The sequence below is a fragment of the Gracilinanus agilis genome, unplaced genomic scaffold (assembly GCF_016433145.1).
Source record: "Gracilinanus agilis isolate LMUSP501 unplaced genomic scaffold, AgileGrace unplaced_scaffold13875, whole genome shotgun sequence".
In the NCBI taxonomy this organism is placed as follows: domain Eukaryota; kingdom Metazoa; phylum Chordata; class Mammalia; order Didelphimorphia; family Didelphidae; genus Gracilinanus; species Gracilinanus agilis.
Window position 1 is genome coordinate 1 of NW_025344559.1, and position 12,644 is coordinate 12,644.

At 37.5% G+C, this 12,644-nt stretch overlaps 1 pseudogene; it reads right to left on the reverse strand.

The window, feature by feature from the left end:
* Positions 1–410: 410 nt before the first annotated feature.
* On the reverse strand, positions 411–1,045 carry LOC123254071 (annotated as a pseudogene).
* Between the last annotated feature and the right edge of the window lie 11,599 nt (positions 1,046–12,644).

A 12,644-nucleotide genomic window follows, 5' to 3' on the forward strand; every position in this document is an offset into this window, starting at 1 on the left:
CCAAAAGGGTTTGATTCTGCTCCTCAGCCTACAGGTATAAAGGGAATTGTGACATACCTCCAAAATCCCCCCATGTGTCTACACAGGCAGCACCCAACCCTAACAATGACAAAAACATTCATGTTTTTCCATCTGAGCACAAATGAATATAATGAGAGGAAATGTATTCTTTCCAGGTGATGTATTTGTTGAAATTCTGAAAATATTTCAAAATAAACATCTGAATAAATTCACAAAAAAAAGCATAATCCTTCAAGCCTTAAAGTTTCCAATCTTTGCTGCTGTATTTAACAGATTGGGAAGTTTTTGCTCTCTCCCTACCACCAAAGTGTCCCCGTCTCTTGAAGGGACCAGTAAAATCCATTGAAAAGGAGAACCATTTCCACAATGAATGCCAAATCTGTGAACAGTTAGCTGTTGTATAAGGGAACTACCTGGACAATCTCCTGTCTGCAGATGGGACACTTCTTTGACTCAGACAAGCCTGGTAACACTCGTTGCCCAAGCAGACATGGTTGCACTCCAGAAAGACCCACAACTCGGTGCTGCTCAGACACACAACACAGGCATTTTTTAAAGTGTCTCTCCTCACTACTGGCTACCCTCAGGACCTGGGCTTTAGGCAGCTGGACTTCCTCTTGCATCTATTTCATGTGTTGCTGTTCTCAGTAGGTACTGCCTCCAAAGGATGAGGAAGAGAGTGGCACAGGTAGCAAAGCCAAAGACGACCATCAGGAACTTCCAGAACTTGATGCTGGATTCTTGCCACTGCAGGAGGGTGTCAAAATCTTGGTTGCTCAGGTAGTACTGCAGATCCTGTTTGGGGGGCTGTAGGAGGATGGAATTGTTGTCCAGGACCAGTTCCTTGATGCCAGTGATGCTGGCCTCCACCTTGAGCATCTCCTCTGTCTCCTGGATGCCTTTGGGTTGTTCCCCACTGATGTAGTGGCCAATCACATCAGTAAAGGACTGGATTGAGGGGTGGAACTTCTCACAGATGGTCTAGGTCAGCAGAGTCCAGGGGCTTCAGACCTTGGACTGCCATACCAGGTCTAGGTCTGGGGATAACTCAGAAAAGTAAGAGGCATAAACAAGGGGGAAATGTTGGGGTCTTGACATTCCCCCTTTTAGGTGAGGGAGAAGGGACCTGAGGAGCTCCTTCTTCCACTGAGGGAAAAGAAAAAAGGCACCCGGCATAGGGGCTCTACTTCTTAGCAAGTCAAGTTACAGATCAAACTCTGTAGGGGGCTCACAATAGACTAATTTTGAGATGGGAGATTTCCATGGCACAAAGGTAACCAAGAAAGAAAATAAACATAAACACCATGGAATAAAAAGTCAAAGCAATAGAATAATTATCATCAATACTAACCCTAATCTCCTTGCATCCTAGTACCCATTCTCAACATTTAATCAGCACTTTTTGAGTGCCGTATGTCCCGTGTCCAGTTCCTGAATATCTTCTCTTGGGTATTCTGGAATTGGCTTCATTTTCAGGATACTTTTGAAGGGGGCTTTGCTTCTCTGGTTCCAAATCACTTGTAGAGGTTCGTAGATTAAAATGTGCCAGTAACAATGCTTGAGACAATTTAGTACAATCTCTTAAATGTGTTTCTTGAACCCTGAAACTTCGTAGAATTTAGGTTTTAAATACCACCTGCTATTTATATTTTTACCTAAACCTTGTACCTGACATAAGTATCTTTTTCTTTTTAAACCCTCACCTTACATCTTGGAGTCAGTACTGTGTATTGGCTCCAAGGCAGAAGAGCGGTAAGGGTGGGCAATGGGGGTCAAGTGACTTACCCAGGGTCACACGGCTAGGAAGTGTCTGAGGCCAGATTTGAACCCAGGACCTCCCGTCTCTGGACCTGACTCTCCATCCACTGAGCTACCCAGCTGCCCCCCTTGACGTAAGAATCTTAAAAAAAATATGAGAGCCTAATTTGTAAAATGAACTCTTCTGTCTTTTAATACTATCAGACAAGTACTTTTAGAGTATTTGGGGGAAATAATTTCACTTTCTTTAGAATTATCAATACAATTTTATAGGTAAATATTTAATGAAATTTTGAGAACTTATTACTAAAGCATACTCAAAGCCTGAATTTCTATACTAGATATGCTTGGAAGCCAATTATATGCAAATATATATATATTCTGTTGCTTTTTGAAAAATTATTATTCCATTTAATAAGAAAACTTTTATTTTGTCTTACTTTATTTTGTAAAAAAAAAATGCTTTACAGGGGCAGGTGGGTAGCTTAGTGGATTGAGAGTCAGGCCTAGAGACAGGGGGTCCTGGGTCAAATCTGGCCTCAGACACTTCCCAGCCATGTGACCCTGGGCAAGTCACTTGACCCCCATTGTCCACCCTTACCGCTCTTCTGCCTTGGAGCCAATACCCAGTATTAACTCCGACACGGAAGGTGAGGGTTTAAAAAAAAAAACAAAACAACCAACAAACTTCACTTGGTGTTAGTACTTCATCTATTTCCCTTTAGGAAAAAATCATCCCCAGTCTATGTATACTCTTTCTAACAACCTGAATTATGACAAAGTTCTTAGGAGTTACAAGAATCATCTCCCCATGTAGGGATGTATACAGTTTAACCTTATTGAATGTCTTTTGATTTCTCTTTCCTGTTTACCTTTTTATTCTTCTCTTGAGTCTTGACAATTAAGTTTTCCATTCAGCCCTGTTTTTTTCATCAGGAATGTTTGAAAGTCCTCTATTTTATTGAATATCCATTTTTACCCCAGAAGGATTATGCTCAGTTTTGCTGAGTAAATGATTCTTGGCTGAAGTCCTAGCTCCTTTGCCTTCCGGAATATCTTATCTCAGGCCCTCTGATCCTTTAACGTAGAAGTTACTAAATCTTTTGTTATCCTAACTATGGCTTCATGATATTTGAATTGTTTCTTTTTTGGCTCCTTACAATATTTTCTCCTTCACATGGGAGTTCTGGAATTTGGCTATAATATTCCTGAGTTATCCTTTTGGGATCTCTTTCAGGAGGCAATTTGTAGATTCCTTCAATTTCTATTTTACCCTCTTGTTTTAGAAAATCAGGGCAGCTTTCCTTGATTATTTCTTTTTCTTAATTAGATTAACCAATACTTTATCTATTTTATTTGTTTTTTCAAAATACCAGCTCCTAGTCTTATTTATAGTTCTTTTACTTTCAATTTTATTAATTTCAATTTTATTAATTTCTCCTTTGATTTTTAGAATTTCCAATTTGGTCTTTATCTGAGGGGTTTTTATTTGTTCTTTTACTAGTTTTTTTTAGTTGCATGCCCAATTCCTTAATCTCCTCTTTCTCTTTTTTTTGTTAATATGAGCACGCAGGGAAAGAAATTTGGCTGTATCCCCCCCCCCACATTTTTTTATATGTTTTTCCCTCCTTGTCATTCTCTTCAATGAAATAAGTAATTGTTTCTATGATTTGTTCTTTAACCCACCAGTTTGGAGAATAAAATTATTTAATTTTCAATTAATTTTTTATTTGGCTCTCTGTGTATTCTTACTAATTATAATTTTTATTGCATTATGATCTGAAAAGGTTGTATTTATTATTTCTGCTTTTCTGCAGTTGTTTGCAATGTTTCTATGCCCTAGTACATGCTCAGTCTTTGTGAATGTATCATGTGCTGCTGAAAAGAAGGTATATTCCTTTTTTATCCCTATTTATTTTTCTCCATATATCTATTAACTCTAATTTTTCTAAGATTTCATTCACATGTTTTACTTCTCTTATTTATTTTTTGGTTTGATTTATCTAGATATGATAGAGGAAGGTTAAGGTTTCCCACTAGTATAGTTTTACTATTTATTTCCTCCTTAAGTTCCAATAGATTCTCCTTTAAAATCTGGATTTTATATATACCATTTGGTGTATACATATTGAGTACTGATATTTCTTCACTGTCTATACTGTCTTTTATCAGGATGTAATTACCTTCCTTTTCTCTTATAATCAGATCTATTTTTACTTTGGCTTTGTCAGATATCATGATTGTGACTCCTATCTTCTTTTTCTCAGTTGATGCCCAATAAATTCTGCTCTACCCTATTACCTTTACCCTGTGTGTGTCTACCTGCCTTATGTGTGTTTCTCATAGACAACATATGGTAGGATTTTGGTTTTTAATCCACTCTCCTATCTGCTCCTGTTTTATGAGTGAGCTCATCCCATTCATATTCAGAGTTATGAATACCATCTGTGTATTCCCCATCATTTTGATTTATTCTTTTAGTTCTGGCCTTTCTTTTTTCACTATTTCCTTCCACACAAGTGTTTTGCTTTTAATCAGTCCCCTTCTTTCCCTACCCTTATTTTACTTTCCTTCTCACTTCCTCCCTTCCTATTCCCCTCCTATTTCTCTTTAATGTCTATTAATTGCCACCTCCCCAACCTTTCCCTCCCTTTTAATACTACCCACCCAATACCACTCCTTCCTTATTCCCCTTCAACTTCTCTGTAGGGTAAGATAAAATTTTATACCCCAATAGATCTGGCTCTTCTTCCCTCTCAGAACCGATTCCACTGAGAGTAAAGTTTAAGTATTACCTATTACCACTCTCTTCCTCCTCATTTTATAATAGTATCCTCCCCCACCCCCACCCTTGTACCTTTTAATGTGGTATAATTTATCCCATTTTAGTTCTTCCTTTGAGTTTCTCTTAGTACCCTCCTCTTCTTTGTCCCCCCCCCATGGTTTTTTTTTACATATCATCTTAAACAGCTTAGTACCTCCTTCTATGAACATTTCTTCTATCTATTATGATAATGGGAATAATTTTTAAGAGTTACAGATATCATTTTTCCATATAGGAACATATTTGATCTTATTGAAATTTGATCTTATTGAAGCCCTTAACATTTCTCCCCTCTTTCTTCTTTACCTTTTTATGGTTCTCTTGAATTTTGTATTTGAACATCAAATTTAATTCTGGTCTTTTCTTTAGGAATGTTTGAATCTCTTCCATTTTATTAAATGCCCATACTTTTCCCCTGAAAGTATATAATCAGTTTTTATGTGTAGGTGATTCTTGGTTGTAGACTCAATTCTCTTTCCTTTCTGAATATCATATTCCATGCCTTGCAGTCCTTTAATGTGGTGGCAGCCAGATCCTGTGTAATCCTGACTGGGGCTCCTTAATATCTGAATTGTCTCTTTCTGACCTCTTGCATTATTGTCTCTTGAATTTGTCTATAACATTCCTGGGTTTGGCGTATTTAATGCAGGATGTGATCTATGGAGTCTTTCAATATCTATTTTACCCTCTTGTTTGAGAATATCAGGGAAGTTTTCTTGAATAATTTCTTGTAATGTGATGTCAAGGCTTTGTTGTTGTTGTTGTTCCAGGTTTTCAGGTAGACAAATAATTCTCAAAATGTCTCTCCTGGATCTATTTTCCAGGTCATTTGTCTTTTAAATTAGATTTTTTTGTGTTTCCTTCTATTTTTTTTATTCTTTTGGTTTTGCTTTATTAATTCTTGCTATCTTGTGAGATCATTAGTTTCTACTTGCCTAATTCTAATCTTTAGAGACTGTTTTTCAGCTATGATCTTTTGATTTTCCTTTTCAGTTTGGTCTATCTTGCTTTTCATGGCTTCCAGCAGGTCAGTTATGGTCTCCAATTTGCTTATTTCATTTGATCTCGGTGCCTCTTTTTACATATGGGAATTTTTGTCTTTTAAGCTATTATTTTCTTTTTGTATTACTTTTATTTCTTTTCCCACTTTTCTTCCCATTTTTCTCCTAACTTTTTTACTTGGTTCTTGAACTCCTTTTTGAGTTCCTCCAGAGCTTGTGACCAATTTCCTTTTTTGGGGAGGAAAGTTTGGATGTGATTGCTTTCTTTTCACTCTCTGCTGTTGCTCCTGTATTTTGCTCTTTTTTCTCCATAGAACTGGACTTAAATTGTAACAGAAAATGATGCTATCAGCTAGAAATTTAACAAGCATGTAATTTTATAGAGGGTCACTGTGGGTGGCAACTGATATCTATTCTTAGGACTATTCTGCAATAATGATGCTCAGAAAAGTCCATTCACTTAGATTATGCTAACATTGCTTAACTATACTAGAATTTCAATTTGATTAAATCATGAACACCTGTTATTACTAAAATAATCATAATCATAGAGCTAATCAAAAAAGGGTAAGAGGTTTCACATTTACATTATACCTCCTCTAATCCAAAGAAAAATATGTACATTTTCTTATTGGATCATTCACAATCTAATCAAATGGTATAGCACAATAATGCAAATGGGTACAACTTATATTACACATAAGGTTACAAAATTGAAAGCAACATTGAGAATAAAATAGTTGACAGAGTATTATTATTATTAGAAATGTGACATCCATGGTCACTAGAGTCCTCAGTGTTATAGTTCAGGCTACAAATTCCTTGTCTTCTCAAGGGCCATAAATTTTTCCCAACCCCCACTGCTATGGATCTAGTCAGCCAATTGTGTCTCTAAGTCACTGCCAAAGACAAAGAATCCCAAAAGAAGGCCCAAGTTGATTCCCGTCTTGAAGAGCTCATCTGAGATCTGGATGAAATACTGCTGGGCCAAACCAGGTGTCACATGCAGCTGAGTGACCAGATTAGAAAATGTACCTTGAAAGAGGGATTCAAACTCACCTCTAGCAGCATGCATAGCATGGTGCAGGGGCTCAGATGTAGTACTCTTCCCTAGGTATGTTCCACAAATGTAGCCCTTCTGCCTTAGCTTGTAACTCACAAAATCTGCCACCAGGGTGTGAGTATCTAGGGTGAAGACTGAAGATGCCACGAGGGTAGATAACCTGTTAGTATTTAGAAAAGTGAGAGCAGGTAAGAAGTCGCTCTGAGACTGAAGTAGGATCCAGATAATAAAATAAGCTATACTTGTGGAGAGCAGGGTGGCAGGAAATTGCATAGGATCCAAAATATTGATAGTATCTTGGAAGAGTTCATGCCTAAAAAATACAGCTATAATATATTCTTTAAAAGAAAATCCTCATTTAGAAAACTGATTTTTACAACAGTTTATAATGATTTTATTTATTTGTTTATTTGTTTTTATTTTATTTAAAAAAAAAACCTTTACCTTACATCTTGGAGTCAATACTGCGTATTGGCTCCAAGGCAGAAGAGTGGTAAGGGTAGGCAATGGGAGTGAAGTGACTTGCCCAGGGTCACACGGCTAGGAAGTGTCTGAGGCCAGATTTGAACCCAGGACCTCCCTTCTCTGGGCCTGGCTCTCCATCCACTGAGCTACCCAGCTGCCCCCAGTTTATAATGATTTTGATAAGAATAAGAAGTCCAAAAATTATTAAGATCCATTTAATAATTAATAGGCCACCACTGTTAAACCATGAGGATATCCATGAAAATTATTAGAATGGGTCCCACCAGAAAATAGCACCCTCATTTCCATGAATATGTTGTGCTATCTGCAAAGTATTATTTGGTAAATTTTGTAATGTTCCAATATCATTAATGATGTCTCTTGATTTGTTTATATATGAACAACAAGATTGATTAATTATAGCACATGCTCCTCCTTGTGCCTCTGTTAAAAAATCCAGCACAAGAACATTTTCCATACCTATGAGAGCCACTGAATTAAGTTCAGTCTGAAGTTTGGACAGAGCAATAGCTGTGTATGAAATAGCAGTGACTGTATTTTGTGCCAATACATCAAGCTCAGAAGATAAATTCTTTACAGAATCTATCACTGCTGTGATTCTGAGTTTGGGAATTAAGGCCCATAAAAATTTATACCCAGGGCTATTTCCACATGCTGCTATTGGATTAGAACTTCCTCCAAAACTAGATCTCTTTTCTCTATGCCACCATGCACCTACATTTCTTGTAAATCTGACTTCCACTAAACAGTTTGTATGATTTTGTATGGTTATGGTTGGGATCAGATAAGCTACTCCACAGGTGCCATGCCAACCTAAGGGAAAAGAGGAAAATGCTTGGCTAGTACAGCTGAAAAATTGTCCGGGGTTTAATAATCTCCAGGATAATGCTGGAATAGGCTTTGTCTTTGTGTTGCTGTAATTAATAGTAGCAAAAGTAATAATAGAATTATTTCATCTTTTTCCTGAGATGTGTGTAACAGCACAAATGAAGGAAGTCATATTGTCTTCAGGTGGGATTTCAAAAGTCTGGTTACAATGAATACTAGAAGCTAGGTTAATGGCGGTGTGAAGAGTCCTGTATCGGGTTACACAGAAGGTGAAATTTGGCGATGGATTCAAAACATTCAGAGAAGGAATTCTGGTCTTAAAATTGACATGTTTTATTGTGTAACACTTAAGTCTTTATAGGAATTCTAAGCCTGCATGAAGGAAAAATATCTATAGATATTGGGGTCTTCCAATCTGAAAAATTATGACTACTGCTACTTTTAGTTACAGGTTGCATAGACAAATGGGGCAAAAGAACCAAAATATGATAAATTTAATCCAAGTATTAAAGGTAAAGATTCTCCTGTACTTACAGGAACTGACCATTTTTGTGCACTCTGTTGATGGATTTGTTGGCAGATCCTTGAAGGCCTATCTGTAATTTGATATATCTTATAACCTGTGTTACTTTGTAAACTAATAATGTGATTAGTAAAAGTCCATTCATTTATAGATACCTTCTTAGTAAGGTGTTGAAGTTTTGTAGTATTATGAGCTTTCCACCTGGTAGAATTTAACCACCATATATGAATCATATTAAAGAAGCTCCAAGATAAGTGAAGAGGTGATAATTTAATTGGGTGAGAAGGCATACAATACAACCCAGGGGATTTTTTAGGAAAGCTGTCATTATTATGGAGTACAAATGAGGGTAGATTCCAGGGAGAATGAAAACCTATGGTTAGTGGTAAAAGGAGAAACAAACTTAAAATGAAAGATAAACTCCAAGTTGTAGAGGTTCAGGTTCTCTTTATGGTGGTACTAAGAAATGATTTTTTGTTACTTGTCTTGGTTTCATGTTCTAATATTCATCCTCATCATTACTTTTATGTTCAGTGCCCTCCAAGTCATTGGTCTGAGATTCAGCATCCACTAATCTAGGTTCATTGGTTTCTTGTTTCCTATTTATAATTCATAATTCACAATAAGAGTCTCTTTTTGGGACTTCCTGGTTAAGATGGTGGCAGAGTAAAAAGCAGCTGCTTAACCCCTCCTAATTGAAACATATATGACTGCTCAAGAAGACATAAAAGCAAATCCAGAGGAACAAAGGGACCCCACAACAGGGCGCAGCATTGGAGGTACATGGAATTGGGGCATTTCAATACTATAAAGGGGTGAAACAGCTCTTACTAAAACACGAGATGAGCAACCCCTCCCCCACCCCACCTACAGTGCCAAAGCCAGCTCCCAAGAGTTAGAGCAAGTTTGGGGCATGCATTAAGTCCTTCGCAGCTACCTGGGGTCACCAGGGCCTGCTCCTGAGAGCAGCAAGACTTAAGACCCCAAGAGGCTAAAGAACTCATGGACTTTGAACACAGACCCTGAGCGCAGGCACAAGTGTGGGCTTGGACGCAAGCGCAGACATGGATCCTGAGCACAGGCAAAGACTCGATCCTGAGCGCAGGTGCTGACCTTGAGTGGGGACCCAGTGCAGAGGGGTGCACAACTGTGGAAGCAGCTCCCTTAGACTGTTAAAGGAGCCTTGGGCAGAGGAACAAGCAAGGGGACCATCAGGAGGCCTGACCCTGAGAACAATTAGACCTGAGACCTCAGGAGCCTAAAGAGTGCAGAGAGACCCTTAGTGTGAGGATAAACCTGAGAGGGCACAGGGCTAACAATGGCAAGCCAGAGACCAGAACCCCAAAAGAGAAAGATCATCAAGAAGAAATCTGTAACACTCAACAACTTTTACACAGATAAAATCCAGATAACAGAGCAAACAGCAGAGGAGAACAAACAAGTAATCATATCCAAACCTTCCCAAAATAATGAAAACTTGCCACAAGCTATAGAAAAGTTCAAATCTGAGATGATGAGAAAGATGGAAGAGATTTGGTGAGAGAAGTGGGGAATAGCTCAAAAGGAAATTAACAGGTTAGAAGACAGAAACTCCCTATTGGAGAAAGATGCCCCAAAATCAAACAAAATGGTAAGCAAATTGGAAACCAAAATCTGGCAAGAAAATAACAGTTTAAAAGGCAGAATTTTACAATAGAAATGTGAGGCAAGTAAATTGAAGACCAGAAATGACCAGATTGAAAAGGAAAACCAAAAGATTATAGCTGAAAACCAGTCCCTAAAGGCTAAAATTGAGCAATTAGAAGCTAATGATCTCTCAAGACAGAAAGAACAAATAAAACAAAGTCAAAAGACTGATAAAAAAGAAGGAAACATGAAATATCTCAATGAGAAAGTGACAGACCAAGAAAACAGGTCTAGAAGAGACAATCTGTGAATAATTAGTCTTCCTGAAAAAGCAGAAATTAATAGAAATTTGGACTCCATACTAAAAGAAATTATTCAGAAAATATGCACTGAAGTTCTACAACAAGAGGGCAATATAGACATTGAAAGGATGCATAGATCACCCTCTACACTAGACCCAACCCCCAGGAATATAATAGCCAAATTCAAGAGCTTCCAAGTAAAAAAAAAATTTACAAGAAGCCAGAAAGAGACAATTCAGATATCAAGGAGCACCAATCAGGATCACACAGGATCTGGCAGCCTCCACACTACAAGACGACAAGGCTTGGAATATGATATTCAGAAAGGCAAGAGAACTGGGTCTACAACCAAGGATCACCTACCCATCAAAACTAACTATATACCTCCAGGGGTAAGTTTGGGCATTCAACAGGATAGAAGATTTCCAAGTATTTGCACAGAAAAGACCAGGACCAAATGGAAACTTCAATATCTAACCACAAAAAAGAAGAGGAACATGAAAAATGTAAATAAGAAACAGAGGGGAAAGAAAGAAAACTCTTATTTTTTAAATTTGCCTCTTTAAGGGCTTCAATATGATCTAATTATTTGTATTCCTATGTGGAGAAATGTTATGTATAATTCTCTGTAAGGAAGTCCATTCACTACTATAGTATTCACTATTATAGTAATTAGAAGAATTATTCATAGGGAGAGGTTGGAATACAAAATGGTCTAAGATGATATGGGGGTGGGAAAGTGGGAGGTGAATAGTAGAGGATACCAAGAGAAACTTGAATGAATAAGAAAAACAGGATATTCTATTACACACAAAGAGGGCATGGGAAGGGGAAGGGAGGAATACTATTATAAGAAGGAGAGGAAGAGAGCATTAAGAGGTAATATTTAAACCTTACTCTCAGTGTAATTAACCCTGAGAGGGAAGAGCAGCTATATCCATTAGGATATAAAACTCTATCCAACCCTACTGAGAAAGTCAGAAGGGATAAACCAAGGGGAGCAGGGGAGTGGGGAGGTCAAAAAAGGGAGGGGAGAAGGAGGAGGGAATTCATTAGGCCTTAAAAATAAAAAAAAAAGAGGAATAATAAGGGAGGAGGTAGAAAGGGAAGTAAATCAAGGGAGGGGACAAGGGTTACTGGCATAAAGCAAACCATTGGTTTAAAAGGAAATAGCCTAATAAGAAGGGGTAAAACTAGGAGAGTATACCAAAATGTTGGGGAATACACAACTGATAATTATAACTCTGAATGTGAATGGGATGAACTTTCCCATAAAAAGGAAGCAAATAGCAGAGTGGATTAGAAACCAAAAGCCTACCATATGTTGTCTACAAGAAACACATAAGAGGCGGGTGAACATACACTGGTTTAAGGTGAAGGGCTTGAGCAAAATCCTTTTGGCCTCAAATGGGAAAAAGAAAGCAGGAGTGGCAATTATGATTCCTGACAAAGCCAAAGTAAAAATAGATATGATTAAAAAAGACAGGGAAGGTCATTACAACCTGATTAAAGGCAGTATAGACAATGAGGAAATAACATTGCTCAATATGTATGCACCAAATGGCATAGCAACCAGATTCATAAAGGAGATCCTGGCAGATCTCAAGAAGGAAATAGATAGTAAAACCATACTAGTGGGAGATCTAAATATTCCTCTTTCAGATCTAGATGAATCAAACCAAAAATAAATAAGAAAGAGGTAAGAGAGATGAATGAAGTCCTAGAGAAATTAGATTTAATAGATATGTGGAGAAAAATAAATAAGGACAAAAAGGAATACACCTTCTTTTCAGCTGCACATGGTACATTTACAAAGATTGACCATGTAATAGGGCATAGAAACATCGCAAACAATTGCAAAAGAGCAGAAATAATAAATGTAACCTCAAATCATAATGCAATAAAAATAATAATTAGTAAGGGCACCTGGACAGGCAAATCAAAAACCAATTGGAAATTAAATAATATGATTCTCCAAAACCAGCTAGCCAAAGAAGAAATCATAGAAACAATCAACAATTTCATTGAAGAGAATGACAATGATGAGACATCCTACCAAAGTCTGTGGGATGCAGCCAAGGCAGTACTCAGGGGGAAATTTATGTCCTTGAGTGCATATGTTAACAAATTAGGGAGGGCAGAGATTAATGAATTGAGCATGCAACTCAAAAAATTAGAAAGTGAGCAAATTAAAAATCCCCAGATAAAAACT